Here is a 19,356-nt window from a genome sequence, read left to right as displayed (position 1 = left end):
AATATAAGCCATCTTTAAGAGGAAAGGATGACAAACTGGAAACAGCATAGTGTTTGGGGCTAGAGGCTCTGGCTGCTATTCTGGTTCTTCTACTTCTATCACAAGTGACTTCACATTTCACTTCCCCTTTCACCATTGCAAGTAACTTCAAATTTCAAAATCTTTTTTCCTTGTTTGAAAAGACGATAGTCAACACTTATTGAGAAAATTAAATCTCTTTCACTGACTTTTCTTAGTTTATTGGAAAGGCCTCTCCTTGGACACCCTCAATCATCCTATTTGGGGCCAGGGGTTTACCCTTGGATCTTGGGTACTGTGAAATCCTGGCAAGTTTTGCTTTACCTTGTAACATCAACCTCTGAGTTTCTTTCATAAAGTGCTATGAGGCATTAAAATATTAAGCACATTACAATTCCTTTGTTTTGAAAGTTTTCTAAGAATTTCACAATTATCTTAAGATAATTGGAGGCACACTCAGTCCACACTGTGGGTGGACTGAGACTAGTGGTCACCATCCTGCAATGTTCCTCAAGGTCACCATCCTGCAATGTTCCTCAAGGTCACCATCCTGTAATGTTCCTCAAGGTTTCTAACATAGACGAAGAATTCAACAGATGTCTCTGTACTAACAACCTCATGTCTCAGCATCTCTGCCTAACATTTTACTTCATGTTTTCCTGTTCCTCTGCGTATCACTGCAAAAGAAATGTACATTAAGATTCTAATCATAATAATCTTTTATAGGCATTTACTTAGCAATTTGTCACAATTCAGAACACATAAAACTGAGTTGTTAGTATTTGGTCTTCTATTATATAAAGTAACTATTAGTATCTCTATCATATAGGTGGAGTAATCTGTAAGGTGACCAAGATAATACATACATACACACACACTCACACACACACAACCCTGAAGAAAATTTAGAATTAAATTAATCAAAACTACCTTCCATGATTGCGTTTCCTGTAAAAGGAGAATAAAAATCGCCGCTACCTCACAGAATTATTAGGGAGATTAAACGAGAAGCTCTTAGTCCAGTGCCTGGTATATACCGTGTTTCCCCGAAAATAAGACCCAACCAGAAAACAAGCCCTAACATGATTTTTCAGGATGACATCCCCTGAATATAAGCCCTAGTGCGTCTTTTGGAGCAAAAATTAATGTAAGACCAGGTCTTATTTTAGGGGAAACATGGTAGCAAAAGCTCAGTAAATATTATCATCTGCTACTATTAGAAGAAAAAGGATCATATCACTTACTTTTCAAGGATATTATCAGGATTATGTTGGAGAGTCTTGTTTTTTGACCTCTCTCTTTGCCCATTTATCTGGCTCACCACTGAAAGATTAATTTAATTAGAACTAGGCCTCATACCTCCTGCATAATAAGTGACTTCATGTCACCTATCATTTGTGACATATTAAGCATTCTCATAATTATTGTCTCCCCAGTCAGTCTTAGCTTCTTGAGGATAGGGACTGAGTCTTACATTTCTTTATATTCCCTACAGCGACCTGCACAGTGTGTTGAACATAATAGATGTTCAATACATAGCTGTACTTTAAAAAAACCAGTTACCATTAGTAAAGAGCACCACAAGATTCCAAGAGCAAAGGAAGTTGGACAAGACTTCTTTGGGATTTAGCTCTCTTTACAGGAGTCTGCACACATTTACATGTGGAAGTTGAGTGGACTGCTGTGAGTATAATTACAAAGATGGCAAATAATTGGCTAGAGAACAAAGCAGGTGTGTGATACCTCAAAAATAAGTCCACAACTGAAAAATGGTGTGTAACATCTACTGTACTTCGAGGATTCTTCTTCCATAAAACTCTTACAGGTGCTTTAGAATTTTTTTTTCATACTAGGATTCATTCTAATACAGGAAAGATTCAAAGCTTGCCAAAACTTGGGAATTTACCATCCTATGTGAACATCACGATATTCAAGAAACATGACACAAGCTAAAAGAATGCTGCAAACTCTTCCAGAACCTTTCCTGCCTGACAAAGTGATAGTAACAAATTGAGGATTTCATATTAAAACGGAGAGAAGAGTGTCAGCTCTTAGCCACTAAGGTCCTTTCAGTTATACTATGTTGGACAGAGAAATAGGGCACTGTACCTTTCCTTGTTAATGGAAAATAATAAACTAATGTTTGTTTGCCCAAGGGGAGGAGGCTATAATGTTACTGTGCTTCCCTGAAAATAAGACCTAACCAGAAAATAAGCCCTAGCATGATTTTTCAGGATGATATCCCCTGAACATAAGCTCTAATGTGTCTTTTGGAGCAAAACTTAATATAAAACTGTCTTATTTTCGGGGAAACACGGGATAAGCCTGAGTTGCAACAGCAATGAGCTCAGAGTTTGGAGCTAGAAACTTGTGAGACTATCTCTATGAAAGTGCAAACATGTCCACATCTGTAAAATGGGAATACTAATAACCACTTCATTGGGGTTTTGAAGCGTTATATAGGCTAACAATGTGTACCCAAGGGCCAGGTACATAATAGGTGCTCAACAAAGATTTTATCTACTCAGGATATATACATAGGGGATTGTGACAATTATCCAGAGTTTGATAAAGGATGAAGACTAATTTTGCCCCGTTCTTTAAGGGAAAAGTCTTTTCGTATGCTTTTGGGTTACTATTGTTAAGGCCTCTGTCTAGACCTTAATATATAAGAACTTAATCTCTTACAAGGCTTATCTTTAGTGCCCTTCAATGAGATGAGAAGGGCCTCCTTAAACAGACACTTCACAGGTGAAAAAACAGAGGCCGGCCAGTCAGCTCACCCCAGCATTCTGATATTAACTGGCCAGGCACGGACTCTGGGTCTGTCTACGGAGGCCACAGGAAAGTGCTGCCAAGAAAGGGGCAATTCACCCCCATGCCAGACTAAATAAGAGCCTCAATATCTTACAGGAGGTCCATTTTCAAGCCCCGAGTCACGCCTGTGGGCCTGGACCAAGGCTGGACCCTGAGGGGTGCCCTCTGTCCTTTTCCAGATGCCATCCCCTCCCTTCCTCACACACCCGTGATTCTGTGCCCAGGACTCAGTCTGACGGCCCCCCTCTCCTCCCTCTGGCCAAACCCCAACCCAGCACCCTCAAGCACCCTGAGTGAGGATTCTGACGAGGAGAGGCCACCACCCAAGCCCCCCGGGAGAAGAGAAGCACTGCAACTCCAGCCATACTGTATCCTGGGGTCCCCGACACCCCCGCCCCCCCACCCCCCTCCAGAGCCCCTGGTCACTCACCGCGCATGGTCTGCTGCGGGCGGGGGCCGGTATGGCCCTGGTGGCCCGAGTGCTCTGGGACGCACGTGTTGCGATCCGGGGCTTCTCGGTGCCAGCGCCCCTCCTCCCGTCACCGCGCCGGCCGTGCAGACCCCAGGGGTGGGAACTTCCGCGCGGGGTGCAGCGGCGTGGCGGCGCGCAGGGGTCCGACCGCGGCTGCGGGCGGAGGGAAAGCGGCTGGAGATAGAATTCAGCTGCGCGACGCTGCCCCGCCGGCACCTGCGGTTTCCACGCAGGGGTCGAAGCGGGTCAGGGACCCGCTCCTCCGCTGGTGCGCTGTGCCCGTGTCGCCCTGAGCAAGGTAATTCTGTCTCCACACCTCCGTTTCCCCTGACGATATGTAAAACGCGGTGAGTAAAGCCTGTCCCCAAAGCCAGCGAGGACTGGCTGAGTCGATGTGGTGAATTCTGCGCCAAGATATGATAAGCTCTAGAAGACCATGTTCTGGGCTTTCACGGCCACAGAGACGTGGCGCTTGGTTGACACTCATTAGATAACTTTCCTCAGAGAAACGGGCTTCCTCTGTGCTCTGGAGCGCCCTAGGGCCGTGATCTCCAGAGGGGGCAGAGTGCGGGACTGGGGCGTGGGAAGAAAAGACGAGAACTTGCTATCTAAAAAATTAGAAAGAAATGAACATCAACAGATGGCACGACACCGACCCTAAATGCTCCCATGTTCTATATGTTACAAGAGGGATTCGGAGGGAAGAGGGAAAACTGCACAGAATGCAGTGGGGTTGATGACAGTGGTGCCCTTAGGACAATATTTCATTGAATCCAGGGATTCATTAACTATAAGACACACCATTTTTTAATGTACCATTAAGAAATAAAAAGAACTGTTGCATAAAATATGGCATAATGCTTTCTTATCTCTTAGAATTTTTTTTTGGAACAACACAGTGATCAGATATTTACATAACTCACAAAGTGATAACCCCAACCAGTCTACTACCCACCACTAGGCATCCCTGTGACTATGTTTTTTAAATTATAGTTGACATTCCGTATTATTTTATCTTAGTTTTAGATGTACAGTGTGGTGGTCGGACAGCTATATCGTTTATGAAATGATCCCCCTAAGAAGTCTACCACCCATCTGACACTATACATAGTTTTTACAATACTATTACTATTGACTGTATTCCCCACACTGTGCTTTACATCCCCGTGACTCTTGTAACTATCAATTAGTACTTCTTAATCACTTCACCTTTCTCACCAGCCCTCCAACCCCATCCTATCTGGTAACCATCAGTTTTTCCTCTGTAACCGTGGGTCTGTTTCTCTTTTGTTTTTTCATTTATGTTGTTTAGATTCCACATATAAGTGAGCTCATATGGTAGGTGTCTTTCTCAGTCTGACTTATTTCACAGCATAACACCCTCTAGGTCTATCCATGTTGTCACAAATGGTAATATCTCATTCTTATTTTGTGGCAGAGTAATATTCCATTGTATGTATGTACTACTTTATCCAATCACCTATTGATGGGCATTTTGGTTGTTTCTGTATCTCGGCTATTGTAAATAACACTGCAGTGAACATAGGGGTGCATATCTTTCTTCTAATTAGTGTTTTGGATTTCTTTGGATAAATACCCAGAAGTGGAATTGCTGAGTCATAGGTAGCTCTATTTTTAACTTTTTGAGGAACCTCCATACTGTTTTCCATAGCGGCTGCACCAATTTGCAATCCCCTCAAAGGGCACAGGAGTTCCCTTTTCTCCACATCCTTCCCAACACTTGTTGATTTCTTCACGATGGCCATTCTGACAGGTATGAGGTGATATCTCATTGGGGTTTTAATTTGCATTTGTCTGATGATTAATGACATTGAGCATTTTTTCATAAGTCTGTTGGCCATCTGTACATTCACTTTGGAGAAATGTCTATTTGGATCCTTTGCCCATATTTTAATTGGATTGTTTGTTTTTTTGGTGTTGAGCTGTATGAATTTTTTAAATAAATTTTGGCTATTAACCCCTTAATAGATGTATCATTGGTAAATATTTTCTCCTATTCTGTAGGATGCCTTTTGTTTTGTTGATGGTTTCCTTTGCTGTGCAAAAAGTCCTTAGACTGATGTAATCCCATTTGTTTATTTTTTTTCTTTTGTTTCCCTTACTCAAGGAGATATATTCAGTGAAAATATTACTAAGGTTAATGTCTCAGAGTTTACTGCCTATGTTTTCTTCTAAGAGTTTTATGGTTTCGGGTCTTACATTTAAGTCTTTAATCCATTTTGAGTTTATTCTTGTATATGGAGTAAGAAGATGATCCAGTCATTTTTTTTTTTTATGTATCTGTCCAGTTTTCCCAGCACCATTTAATGAATAGACATTCTTTACCCCAATGTATATTCTTTTTTTGTAGTTGTTGTTTTGTTTTTCGTTTTTCAGTCACTGATTCGTTTATGCATTTTAAAACACTAGTAAGAGCCTACTACATGTCAGCCACTGTGTTTCAATCATAGTTTTTTTTTTTATTAGTTTCAGGTGTACAAGACAAAGCAATACTTAGACGTTTCTCATTTATATCCCTCACTCTGTGTGAAACCCCTCCCCCTCTGACATCGCACAGAACCATTACATTTCCACTGTCTCTATTCCTAATGCTGTACTCCGCTTCTTGTAAGTATATACATATATACATATATATATACACATATACATATATATGTATATGTATATATATGTGTGTGTGTGTATATATATAAACGTGTAGTTGACATTCATTATTGTTCAACTTCAGCTTCAGGTGTACAATGCAGTGATCAGGCATCTACATCATCCCTGAGGTGGTCTCCCTAATGAGACAGTGTCCATTGGATACCCTACAAAATCTTTACAACATTATTGATTACATTCCCCAAATTAATTTTCAAAACCCCATGGCCATCTTGTGGTTACTGACTGTTTTCTAATCCCCTCACCTCCCCCCTCATCCCCACCCCCCCTCCCATCTAGCAACCCTCAGTTTTTCCTCTATGTCTCCAAAACTGTTTCTGATTAGTTCACTCACTTATTCTTTTCTTTAGATTCCACATGTAAGTGAGATCATATGGTATTTGTCTTTCTCTGTCTGACTTATTTCACTTAACATAATGTTCTCGAGGTCCATCCATGTTGTTGCAAATGGTAAGATTTCTTTCTTCTTTATGGCTGCGTAATACCCCATTGTATAAATGTACCAGTTTATTAATCCAGTCATCTACCGATGGGCATTTCGGTTGTTTCCATGTCTTGGCTATTGTGTATAGTGCTGCAATTAACATAGGAGTGCATAAAGTTTTTTGAATTGGAGTTTTGGATTTCTCTGGATAGATACCTAGGAGTGGGATTGCTGGATCATAAGGTAGTTCCATTTTCAGATTTTTGAGATACCTCCATACTGTTTTCCATAGTGGCTGCACCAATCTGTAATCCCACCAACAGTGCACAAGGGTTCCCTTTTCTCCACATCCTTGCAAGCACTTGTTGTTTGTTGATTTATTGATGATAGCCATTTTGACTGGGGTGAAGTGGTATCTCATTGTGGTTTTTATTTGCATTTCTCTGATGGTTAGTGAGGTTGAGCTTTTTTTCATATGTCTGTTTGCCATCTGTATGTCCTTTTTAGAAAAATGTCTCTTCATGTCCTCTGCCCATTTTTTAATTGGGTTGTTTGTTTTTTTGGAGTTGAGTAGAGTGAGTTTTTTATAAATTTGTGATATTAACCCCTTATCAGATATATCATTAGCAAATATCTTTTCCCATTCAGTATGATCCCTTTTGGTTTTATTGATAGTTTCCTTTGCTGTGAAAAAACTTTTTAGTTTGATGTAATCCCACATGTTTATTTTTTCTCTTACTTTCCTTGCCCAAGGGGATATATCAGTAAAAATCTTACTTGGGGTAATGTTTGTGAAGTTTCTTCCTATATTTTCTTCTAGGAATTTTATGGTTTCAGATCTTACATTTAAGTCTTTAAGCCATTTTGAATTTATTTTTGTATATGGTGCAAGGAGGTGGTCCAGCTTCATTTTTTTGCATGTGTCTGTCCAGGTTTCCCAGCACCATTTATTGAATAGACTGTCTTTACCCCACCGTACATTCTTGCTTCCATTGTCGTAGATTCAATGGCCATATAGGCATGGATTTATTTCTGGACTCTCTATTCTGTTCCATTGATTTATGTGTCTGTTTTTATGGCAGTACCATGCTGTTTTGGTTACTGTAGGCTTGTAGTATAATTTGATGTCAGGTATCGTTATACCTCCCACTTTGTTCTTATTTCTCAAGATTGCTGAGGCTATCTAGGGTCTTTTATGGTCTCATATAAATTTTAGGATTATGTGTTCTATTTCTGTGAAAAACATCATTGGTAGTTTGATAGGAATTACATTGAATACGTCTATTGCCTTAGGCAGTATGGACATTTTGACTATATTAATTCTTCCTATCCATGAACATGGTATGTGTTTCCATCTATTTGTATCTTCTTTAATTTCTCTCTTCAGTGTCTTATAATTTTCTGAGTACAGATCTTTCACTTCTTTGGTTAAATTTATTCCCAGGTATTTTATACTCTTTGAAGTAATTGTAAATAGGATTGTTATTTTTATTTCTCCTTCTGATGTTTTATTATTGGTATATATAAATGCAACTGATTTCTGAATATTAATTTTGTATCCTGCTACTTTACTAAATTCATCTATCAGCTCTAATAATTTCTTGGTGGAGTCTTTAGGGTTCTCTATATATAGTATCATGTCATCTGCATATAATGACAATTTTACTTCCTCCTTACCAATTTGGATGCCTTTTATTTCTTTTTCTTGTCTGATTGCTGTGGCTAGAACTTCCAGCACTATGTTGAATAGAAGTGGAGAAAGTGGGCAACCTTGCCTTGTTCCTGATCTTAAGGGGAATGGTTTTAGCTTTTCCCCATTGAGTATGATGTTAGCTGTGGGTTTATCATATATGGCCTTTATTATGTTGAGATATGATCCCTCTATTCCCACTTTCTTAAGGTTTTTTTTTTTTTTTATCATAAATGGCTGTTGGATTTTATCAAATGCTTTTTCTGCATCTATTGATATGATCATGTGATTTTTCTTTTTCATTTTGTTAATGTGGTGTATCACATTAATTGATTGGCAGATGTTGAACCACTCTTGCATACCAGGGATGAATCCCACTTGATCATGGTGTATGATCTTTTTAATGTATTGCTGAATTCTGTTTGCTAATATTTTGTTGAGGATTTTTGCATCTATGTTCATTAGAGATATCGGCCTGTAGTTTTCTTTTTTTGTAGTGTCTTTGTCTGATTTTGGGATCAGGGTGATAGTGGCTTCATAAAAAGTGTTTGGGAGTCTTCCCTCCTTCTGGATTTTTTGGAAGAGCTTGAGGAGAATAGGTGATAATTCTTTTTTGAACGTTTTGTAAAATTCACCTGTAAAGCCATCTGGTCCAGGGCTTTTGTTTGTTGGGAGATTGTTGATTACTGATTCAATTTCCCTGGTGGTAATCAGTCTATTCAGGTTTTCTGTTTCTTCTTGAGTTAGCCTTGGAAGGTTGTACGCCTCTAGAAATCTGTCCATTTCTTCCAGATTGTCAAATTTGTTGGCATATAGTTGCTCATAGTAATTTCTTAAAAGTTTTTGAATTTCTGTGGTGTCTGTTGTCACTTCTCTTTTATTTCTGATTTTATTAACTTGGGTCCTCTCTCTCTTTTTTAATGAGTCTGCCTAAAGATTTGTCGATTTTGTTTATCTTCTCTAAGAACCAACTCTTGGATTCATTGATCTTTTGTATTGTTTTTCTGGTTTCTATTTCATTTATTTCCGCTCTGATCTTTATTATCTCCTTCCTTGTACTCCCTTTGGGCTTATTTTGCTGTTCTTTTTCCAGATCCCTTAAGTGTGAAGATAAACTGTTGATTAGTGATGTTTCTTGTTTCTTTAGATAGGCCTGCAATGCTATGAATTTCCCTCTTAGGACTGCTTTCGCTGCATCCCATAGATTTTGGGTCATCGTGTTTTCATTTTCGTTTGTCTCAAGATATCTTTTGATTTCTTCCTTGATCTCCTGGTTGACCCATTCATTATTTAGTAACATGTTATTCAGCCTCCATGAATTGGTGTGTCTTCCAGTTTTTTTCCTGTAGTTCATTTCTAATTTCATAGCACTGTGGTCAGAGAAGACAATTGGTATGATTTCAATTTTCTTAAATTTATCAAGACTTGTTTTGTGGCCTAACATATGGTCTATCTTGGAAAATGTTCCATGTGCTTGAGAAGAACATGTATTCTGCAGCTTTGGGGTGAAATGCTCTGAAAATATCGATTAAATCCAAGTGGTCCAATGTGTCATTTAAGGCTGTTGTTTCCATATTGATTTTCTGTCTGGAAGACCTGTCCCTTGTTGTCAGAGGTGTGTTGAAGTCCCCTACTATGATAGTGTTACTGTTGATCTCTGTCTTTATGTCAGTCAATATCTGTTTTATATATTTAGGTGCTCCTATGTTGGGTGCATAGATGTTTACTAGGGTTATGTCCTCTTGTCAGATCGATCCCTTTATTATTATGTAGTGCCCATCTTTGTCTTTTAATATGTTCTTCATTTTAAAGTCTATTTTGTCAGATATAAGTATTGCAACTCCAGCTTTTTTCTCATTTCCATTTGCATGAAATATCTTACTCCAGCCCTTCACTTTCAGCCTGTGTGTGTCTTTTGATCTGAGGTGAGTCTCTTTTATACAAGAGTCTTGCTTTCTTATCCACTCAGCCACCCTATATCTCTTGATTGGAGCATTTAATCCATTTACATTTAAAGTGATTATTGATAGGTACATACTTATTGCCATTTTTAAATTTGTAGTTAGATTGTTTTCATCTTTCTTCTATTTACAGAAGTCCTTTTAGTATTTCTTGCAATGCTGGCTTGGTGGTAATAAATTCCTTTAGCTTATTCTTTTCTGGGAAGCTCTTTATCTCTCCATCAACTTTAAATGATAGCCTTGCTGGATAAAGCAATCTAGGTTGTAGGCCTTTGTTTTCCATCACTTTGAGTATCTCCTGCCACTCCCTCCTGGCCTTCAATGTTTCTGTAGAAAAGTCATTTGATAGTCTTATGGGAGTTCCCTTGTATGTAACCCTCTGTCTTTCTCTTGCTGCTTTTAGGATTCTCTCTTTGTCTTTAACCTTTGCCATTTATCTATAATGTGTCTTGGTGTGGGCCTGTTTGGGTTTATCCTGGTTGGAACTCTCTGTACTTCCCGGGCTTGTATGTTGGTTTCCTTCATCAGGTTAGGAAAGTTTTTGGATATTATTACTTCAAATATGTTTTCAATCCCTTGCTTTCTCTCTTCACCGTCTGGTATTCCTATGATGCACATGTTGTTGCGCTTGATGTTATCCCACAAGTCTCTTAAACCATCTTCATTATTTTTTATTATTTTTTCTTTCTGTTGTTCTGTTTTGGTGATCTCTGCTAACTTGTCTTCTAAGTTGCTGATCGATCCTCTGCTTCATCTAATCTACTGTTAATTCCTTCAACTGAGTTCTTTATTTCAGTAATTGTGTTCTTTAGTTCTAACTGGTTGTTTCTTTATGTTGTCTCTAAGCTCCTTAAACATTCTTATCATCATTGTTCTGAACTCTGTCTCTGATAGGTTGGTTACCTCTGTTTCATTTGGTTCCATTTCTGGAGGTTTCTTCTGTTCTTTTATTTGGGACATGTTTCTTTGTTTCCCCATTTTGGCTGACTCTCTGTGTTTGCTTCGATGTATTAGGTAGATCCCCTAGAGTTCTTAGTTCTTCCTGGGTTATTTTATGTAGTATGTGTCCTTTATATTTGACTTCGTTCTTCTCCTCTGCGTGTGCTCCAAAGGTGACTCTTGTGTTGGGTATATTGTCCTTCAAGTAATCCTTGCACAAGTCTCTTAGCTGTTCTGCGTGATGAGCAGAGAGTCCTTTGATGGGTTATAGATGTCCCGTTTGTGATAAGGTCCGGAGGAGAACTCAAAAAGTGCGCCCTGCTACTGCCATTCCTACGAATATTCTTGCCTTCTTTGTCATAGACTAAGTGACCAAATAGGTGTGGATTTATTTCTGGGCTCTCTATTTTTGGTTAAATTTATTCCTAGGTTATTTATTTATTTATTTGTTTATTTATATTGATGCTATTGTAAATGGGATTGTTTTCTTAATTTCTCTTTCTGATAGTTTGTTATTGGTGTATAAAATGCAACTGATTCCTGAATATTAATTTTGTATCCTGCTACTTGACTAAATTCATTTATCAGTTCTAATCGTTTTTTGGTGGAATCTCTGGGGATCTCCACAGATAGTATCATGTCATAGCACTTCCAGTACTATGCTGAATAAAAGTGGTGAATGTGGATGTCCTTGTCTTGTTCATGATCTTAAAGGGAATGCTTTTAGGTTTCCCCCATTAAGTATGTTAGCTGTGGGTTTGTCATATATGGCCTTTGTTACGTACAGGTATGTTCCCTCTATTCTCACTTTGCTGAGAGTTTTTAATGACAAATGGATGCTAGATTTTGTCAAATGCTTTTTTTGCATCAATTGATATGATCATATGATTTTTATTTTTCGTTTTGTTTATGTGGTGTGTCTTGTTAATTGATTTGCAGATATTGAACCAACCTTGCCTACTAAGAATAAATCCCCCTTGATTGTGGTGTATGATCTTTTTAGTGTATAGCTGAATTTGATTTGATAATATTTTGTTGAGGATTTTTGCATCCATATTCATCAGGGACGTCGGCCTATAATTTTCTTTTTTTTGCAATGTCTTTGGTTTTGGAATGAGAGTAATGGGGACCTCATAAGCTTGGGAACCTCCCTTTACCTTGTATTTTTTGGAATAGATTGAGAAGGATAGGTGTTAATTCTTCTTTGCATGTTTGGTAGAAAACTCCTGTGAAGCCATCTGGTCTAAGACTTGTGTTTGGTGGGAGCTTGGTGATTACTGATTCAATTTCATCAGAAGTTATTGGTTGGTTCAGATTTTCTGTTTCTTCTTGATTCAGCCTTGGAAGATTGTATTCGCCTAGGAATTTATGCATTTCTTCCAGATTGTCCAATTTGTTGGAGTATAATTGCTCGTGGTGTTTTCTTAAATTTGTTTTGTATTTCTATGGTGTCCGTTGTCACTTCTCCACTTTATTTTCTGATTTTATTTATATTGGTCCTCTATTTTTTTCTTGATAAGTCTGGTTAATGGTTTATTAATTTTGTTTATCTTTTCAAAGAACCAGCTCTTGGTTTTATTGGTCTTTTGTATTTTTTTTTTTTTTTTTTAGCCTCTATTTCATTTATTTCTGCTCTGATCTTTATTATTTCCTTCCTTCCTTCCACTTTGGGCTTTGTTTGCTGTTCTGTTTCCAGTTCTCTTATGTGTAAAGTTAGACTGTTTATTTGAAATTTTTCTTGTGTCTTTAGGTAGGCCTGCATTGGTATGAATTTCCCTTTTAGGACTGCTTTTGCTATGTCCTATTAGATTTTGGGTCATTTTGTTTTCATTTTTGTTTGTCTCAGGTATCTTTTGATTTTGATTTTTTCCTTAATCTCATTGTTAACCCATTCATTATAATAGTATATTAGTAGCATGTTATTTAGCCTTCATGTGTTTGTGTATTTTTCAGTTTTCTTTCTGTAATTGATTTCTAGTTTCATACCATTGTGGTTAGAAAAGACACTTGATATAATTTCAACCTTCCTAAGTTTATTGAGACTTGTTTTGTGGCCTAACATGTGGTCTATCTTGGAAAATATTCTATGAGTACTTGAAAAGAGTGTATATTCTGCTGCTTTGGGGTGAAATGCTCTAAAAATATCAATTAAATCCATCTAGTCTAGTGTGTTATTTAAGACTGCTGTTTCCTTGTTGATTTTCTGTCTGGAAGATCTGTCCATTGGTGTCAATGGGTATTAAAGTCCCCTACTATGATTGTATTTCTTAGAATATTTTTAATTAAAATTTCATTTATTGAAGTATTCCTATAAGATTTATCTAGACATATATGTTTATTATGTATCACTCTTGTTCATTCAAAAAATAAAAAGGAAACCATATATAAGCAAAATAAATTGGTTAAAATATTCTTTAGATATATTCACATTCAGAGTCTAACACTCTGGATTACTTTTTTGTTTCACCCAATATCATCCTCGGTGACATGAGTGTTAATAAGGCAGCATTTCTTAAAAGAATGTCCCATTGTTGTCTTCCAGACCACTAAAACCAATCCAGGTTTGCTGAGCATGTGCAGAGCCAACTACATTAACCATATTGTTTGGGCAATAGGCATAAGATGAGATGTTAAATAAGAGAAATGTACATTTTAGAATCAACAACGTATAGTACATTGCTTTTATGACACTCTGACATATTGCAGTTTACATACGTCAGCAATTTATCTATGTGAACAATTTGGTCAAAATAAAGCTTTCAAATTGTAGAATCTTAACATTAGTGTGTAGCAAGATGGTGAATGATTGTGAAAATCATTTGCGACAAAGTTAATTTAGTTAAAAGTTAGTTATTTTTGTTGTATTTATCTTTTTTACAAAAAGCAAATATTCTAAATTTCCTAATCTTTTCTGTAGTGATGTATGTCTACTTAATAGATTTTTCTTGGGGAAAAAAAATATCTCAGCCTTCTTTGCCCTTCAAACTAAAGAATAACATTTTAACACTGACTGAGAGAGTGCTATGAAGAGAACATTTGAAAACAAATATTTCAAAATGTTGCCATTAGTGTGAGTGTGTGTGTGTGTGTGTGTGTGTGTGTGGAGGGTTGCTAAAAATTATGTAAATTTGTCATCTACAAAAAAAAAATACCCTTGGAAACAATTTGCTATTTTGTTTCAATTTTTCAATTGAGTATTTCAGTGAATTTTGAACCCATTTGTTAAAAAAAATGAAAATGCAGCTGCTTCTGATTAGTTTGAAAGGTAACTAAATATTAGTAATTAGCTTGTATAATTCATGGATTAGCTTATTTTTCAATAATTTTTAGTGAGAAGAAAAGCTCTTATTTTGTTAATAAATTATTTCAAAAATGTATTTTACTCTTTATCTCATTTTAAAATTTAATTTATTTTTGTGTACGTTTTACAATATATATTATAAATATATATTTATAATATATATTACTTATAAAATTTATAAGTAAATGAAAACACAATTGAACATGTATTGGGGATGTATCCTCAAATCCCTTTTTTCTGATGGTGTGCACAATCTAAAATGTTTATTTTAGATTGTTTATTGGTCTATTAACTTTCATTGCAGCATCTTACAAAATTGCTAACGCAGACACAAGATGGTGTTCCAAATGCATTCTGAGACATTTTCTTTAGGGGAACAGATGAGAGGACTTGAATCTGATTGTTAAGCAAGCAAAACAAATTATAGTACAATAAGATGCAGGCAAAATTGGTGGATTTCATTATTCTCTTCTTTTCCGCAGATGCAGATAAATCAGATTACCAATCTCACATAAATATTTTTAGAGAAATTATCATTTTCTAGGACATCAGTATATCATTCAATTTAGAGTTAAATATCAAGGGAAGACTTGTGCTAATAGTTATTGATAACGGCAATTCTCTTCATCTCTCCTGCATCTGCTCTGTGTTATAAGCTCCACAAGTGCAAGGACTGTATCTGTGTGGTTTGCTCCAGTATCTTCAGCACATGGCACAGTGAGTGACACTGAACAGGTGCTCAACAAATATTTAGAGTTGAACTGACTTGTTCGGGAGAGATTTCACTGTCCTTGGTTATAGGGGGTGTTGAATCTTCAAAATTTTCAACAGAGTTTTAACAATGTAGTTGGAAAGTTATATGTATATACTTGCATAGTTTTTCTTTGCAAATTGGTGACCTCCCATATGGAATCTAACCATCTGTAGAGGCCTTTCTATTTTCTTCCTTTCTCTTCCTTCTCCTCCTTTTAATATCTGGAGAGAGTTTTCCTAGTAGATGCATGTCTGTTGTCAGAGATTGCCTGTCTAGTTTCGGGGAGGAGGCAGTGAATTCTTGCTTCTGTGTTTTTTGAGAACAAGCCCTAGATCTTCTGGAGAGTACCTAAGGAAGCAAGAGCCTAACATACAAACCAAAGTATCAGCCTGTGATTGTTAGGGTGATATTTTATGCCTGTGGGGATGAGGTGGCCTTCTGCACAGCTGTAGTTACATGAATGTACTTGCAAATCAAAAGCTTAATTAAACCACAGTGACAGTGACAAAGACTTTTCTAGGAAATGCTAATTCAGTTTCCATTTCTGGTACTTTTCCATTCCTTCGAATGTCTGTTTTGGTTTGCTGTAGATACCAAAAGCCCTGAAAATACTTACTCACACTGTGCTGTGAACAACTGAGTATCATTTGTCAGAATAAATATTAAGAGATGGTTGCCAACACAGTGATTTCTGGCATCAGACAAATGCTGGCACCCAGCTAAGCTTGGTAAGAAGGTTTTTACATCCCTTTGAACATTTTACTTATAATAAGGAGATCAGAATCTAAGATTCATCTTTGCTGCTTCACTTTACAAAAGTTTTATTTCTAAAAGTTTTCACTTAATTATTAATTTTACTCATCCGTCCAAAGTGTTACACTTAAAGGACACCAACGTAACTACTAAATGTACCCGTAATGTCATATGTTGAAAGGCTTATATAAAATAGTATAGTGCCAGATTCTTAGATTATCAGAAACCCCCAAAGATTCTTAAAACGCAGAATTGTAACTTTTTCACAACTGACAGGTAGCAAGCACAGATGTTGTTTGTAGTTGAACAAACCACGTGGAAAATCCCATTTCTTGGATAGGAGCAGTGCATTTCCAAGAGGTTTCTAGGTTGCCAGAAGCCTTCTTAAATGAAAATAAAGGTTAAAGAGCAAAATGAGAACATGAAGCAAATTTAAAACACTGACATTATGTAGCCAACACGTAACCAGTTATAAACATATAAATACACACATACATACATGCATGCATACAAAACACTGACAGCCGTAGGGGCGCACACAATATAAACTTGATTCACAATGTGGCTCTGCTATTCTCAAAACTAAATCTAAGAGACCTATGAGTTATAGGATTCACAGATTCCATAATATGATGGCATATAACCTGGTTGTCAGAGGCAGAACTTTTGGTGGCCCAATCGAAGGTGTTTCATGGGTTCTTATAAAGAGGAGAGTGATTCACATAAAAGACAAATTTCTCGCAAACATTCTTACATAAAACCTTAATTATTTATTTATTTTGCTCACGAGTTCTTTAGTGAAAGCCTCATGAAGAGCACTCTAGAACATGGATACTTGGTGAGCATTAAGCATTTTTTTTCTTTATTTCAGTATTTTAGACTCCAAATATCCCTTTGCGCCATGCTTCCCATATGTAGAAAGTATTCTCTGATTTCCCAAGTGAGACAACCCAAAATCCTGCCCTGTCACTGCACCCAGCTCAGAGTTAAGCTCTTTGTGTGGTGAGCAGCGGTTTATAATCCCCAAACATGTGTTACCTGCATCCCACTCTCCCACCCACAATGTAAAATGGTACAACGGGAACAATGAATGCTCTCCCCTTTGGAAAGGAGAAAAATGTGAGACACTGGACATCTCAGGGCTGAAGCACTACTGCCTGCTGGGTGATGTATTAGTGTTTTTGATTTCGGCCTATAGGACCTCTGCCAAAACTGAGACAGGAATTATCTCAATTAAGTATCTGTTTCTACAAGTCAAACACAACAGCATTATAACAAATTTTAATGATTTGTCCTCTCCCCTCCAACTCTCCTCCAAAAGTAATACTTTTGTGAGAATCTTTCCACATTTTTCTTCATGCCTTTATAGATGTATACAAGCATGATAGTCTTTTCTTTTGCATTAAACAAAAATTGAGCCATGCTATCCATCTCTCATTCTATCTATCTGTCTTTTGATTTTATTTACTACATGGCATAAACTTCATTCCATAACATACATAATAGATTTAACTCATTTTTTTCAATAGCTTCAAGTATTCTCTACTATGTATGGACATAGATTTAGTCGACTCTTCTCTTATAGTTCTTCAAGTTTTTTCCAATTTCCCCCAAAATAAAAATATTCTTACATATATACATGTATAAATATATGGTGCTTTTATTTGTGTGTAATAGAATCTCACATGTGACTTGTTGAATTAAAGGGTATGTATGAGTTTTTCCATTTTCATGGATTATGTCAGTTTATTATCCAAACTGTAGTAATTTATACTCCTAGCATACCACATTATCACTAACAGTGAATGCTATACACCTTATGTAATTTTTATCAATCTAACATGAGAAATGGCATTGCATTGCTTTAAAATATATGTCCTTGACGATGAACATCTTTTCATATGTCTGATAGTTTTTACAATTATGTGGTATTAAATTATCTTAGTCTACCTTCAAATAGTATGTAATGCAAGAACTTTACAACAGTATACTCCTGTCTTTATGCTATTTCTGTGCTATTGTACATTTTATTATTTTTATTATAAGCTTCACAATACATTGTTACTACTTTTGTTTTAACTATTCATATTTTTAAAAAATTTAAAAATACAAAACAAAGCTTTTGTTTTCTATTTTTGTGACATATTTATGCTTGCCTGCACCCTTCCTTACTTCGTATATGTCAAAGTTTCCACTGGGTATCATACTTCCACGTAAAGAAATTCATTTAACGTTTCCTATCATGCAGGTGTGCTACTGACAAATTTTTTCAGCTTTTGTGTGTCTAAAAATGTCTTTATTTCACCTTTATTCTTAAAGATTTTTTTTTTTTACTGTATATAAAATGATGGGGTTTTTCCTCCCTGGCATATTAAAGATATTATTCCATGGTCTTCTGCTTGCATTGTTTCCAGTGAGAAGTCAGTGAAACTCTATCTTGTTTTCCTGTATGTTTTCAAGATCTTCTCCTTGTCACTGATTTTCAATATTATATTATGATGGGCCTTGGTATGGTTTCCATGATGTATGTATATCATGCTTAAGGTCTGTCGTGCTTGTTAGATTTGTGGGTTTCTAGTGTTTGCAAAATTTGAAAAATTTTTCAGACATTATTGCTTCAAATGTTCTATTTCCACTTCTAAATTCCAATTACACAGTTTTAGAGTGCTCTATATTGTCTCACAGTTCACTGAGGCTCTGTTGTGTGTTTTATCCCAGTTTTTTTCCTCTCTTTGTTTCAGTTGCTATGTTTTCAAATTTATTGCTTTCTTCTGCATTGTCAAATCTGTTATATGCATCCATTTAGTTTTATATAAAATGTTAAAATACGTGTATTTATCAGCTCTAGAAGTCCCATTTGGTCATTGTTTTATGGTTTCCATTTCTCTTATTATCTATTTTTCCTATAAATCATTGGGTACATTTATGGTAGTTGTAGTAAAGTCCTCGTCTGTTACTTCTATCATCTCTGCTAATTCTGGGTGTAGTTCTATTGCCTGATTTTTCTCCTACTTATGAATCACATTAATTGTGCTTCTTTGCCCATCTAGTAATTTTTTTTACTGAACTCTAAGATTGTAAATGTTTAACTTTACAAAAGCTAAAATATTTGTTATCCGGTCCTTTACAGAAAAAGTTCGTTGACCCTGTCCTAGATGTATAGAATTATGTTGAGTATACTTGTCAGTACATGTAATACACAGCATGCAATTATCTTGTAAAGTACTACCCACCCACCCCCTTTTATAATTAATACATCAGTACATTTTTTCTCAATTAGGCAAGAGTCAAGAATACAAAAGAGTGAAAAACAAAATATGAACAATCCCCTTTGTTTCCCACCCCCATCACCAACTCAACAATTGTCGACCTTTGGTTTAGGGAGATTTTAGTTCTCTCTTAATCTCTATCAATCCTTCCCCACTATGCTTCGATAGTGACACTTTCTATTTTTTCAATTTATAGAAAGTTCCAAGCAAACACAACTTTGAGCTGCTCTACTGTGAACAATTTCTAATCTCCACATGCACTTCCTATTAATT

At 36.5% G+C, this 19,356-nt stretch overlaps 2 protein-coding genes across 3 annotated transcripts in view; one reads left to right on the top strand and one right to left on the bottom strand.

Annotated features, from left to right (window-relative positions):
* The window catches only part of IL12RB2 (interleukin 12 receptor subunit beta 2), a 70,068-nt gene extending 66,216 nt beyond the window's left edge, over window positions 1-3,852 (bottom strand). Inside the window, exon 1 of one of the 2 annotated variants that reach the window (XM_074334919.1) lies at window positions 3,266-3,852. The gene's annotated coding sequence lies outside the window, so the exon portion shown is untranslated. The remainder of the gene's footprint in view (window positions 1-3,265) is intronic. The other variant, XM_074334920.1, reaches the window with a different exon arrangement.
* LG06H1orf141 (linkage group 06 C1orf141 homolog) overlaps window positions 3,467-19,356 on the top strand; it is a 163,133-nt gene continuing 147,243 nt past the window's right edge. The window contains exon 1 of the mRNA XM_019730956.2: window positions 3,467-3,605. The gene's annotated coding sequence lies outside the window, so the exon portion shown is untranslated. The remainder of the gene's footprint in view (window positions 3,606-19,356) is intronic.

The sequence above is a fragment of the Rhinolophus sinicus genome, linkage group LG06 (genome assembly GCF_036562045.2).
Source record: "Rhinolophus sinicus isolate RSC01 linkage group LG06, ASM3656204v1, whole genome shotgun sequence".
Classification (NCBI taxonomy): Eukaryota; Metazoa; Chordata; class Mammalia; order Chiroptera; family Rhinolophidae; genus Rhinolophus; species Rhinolophus sinicus.
The sequence above is the reverse complement of the archived record's forward strand: the minus strand, read 5'-3'. Positions and strand labels throughout refer to the sequence as shown.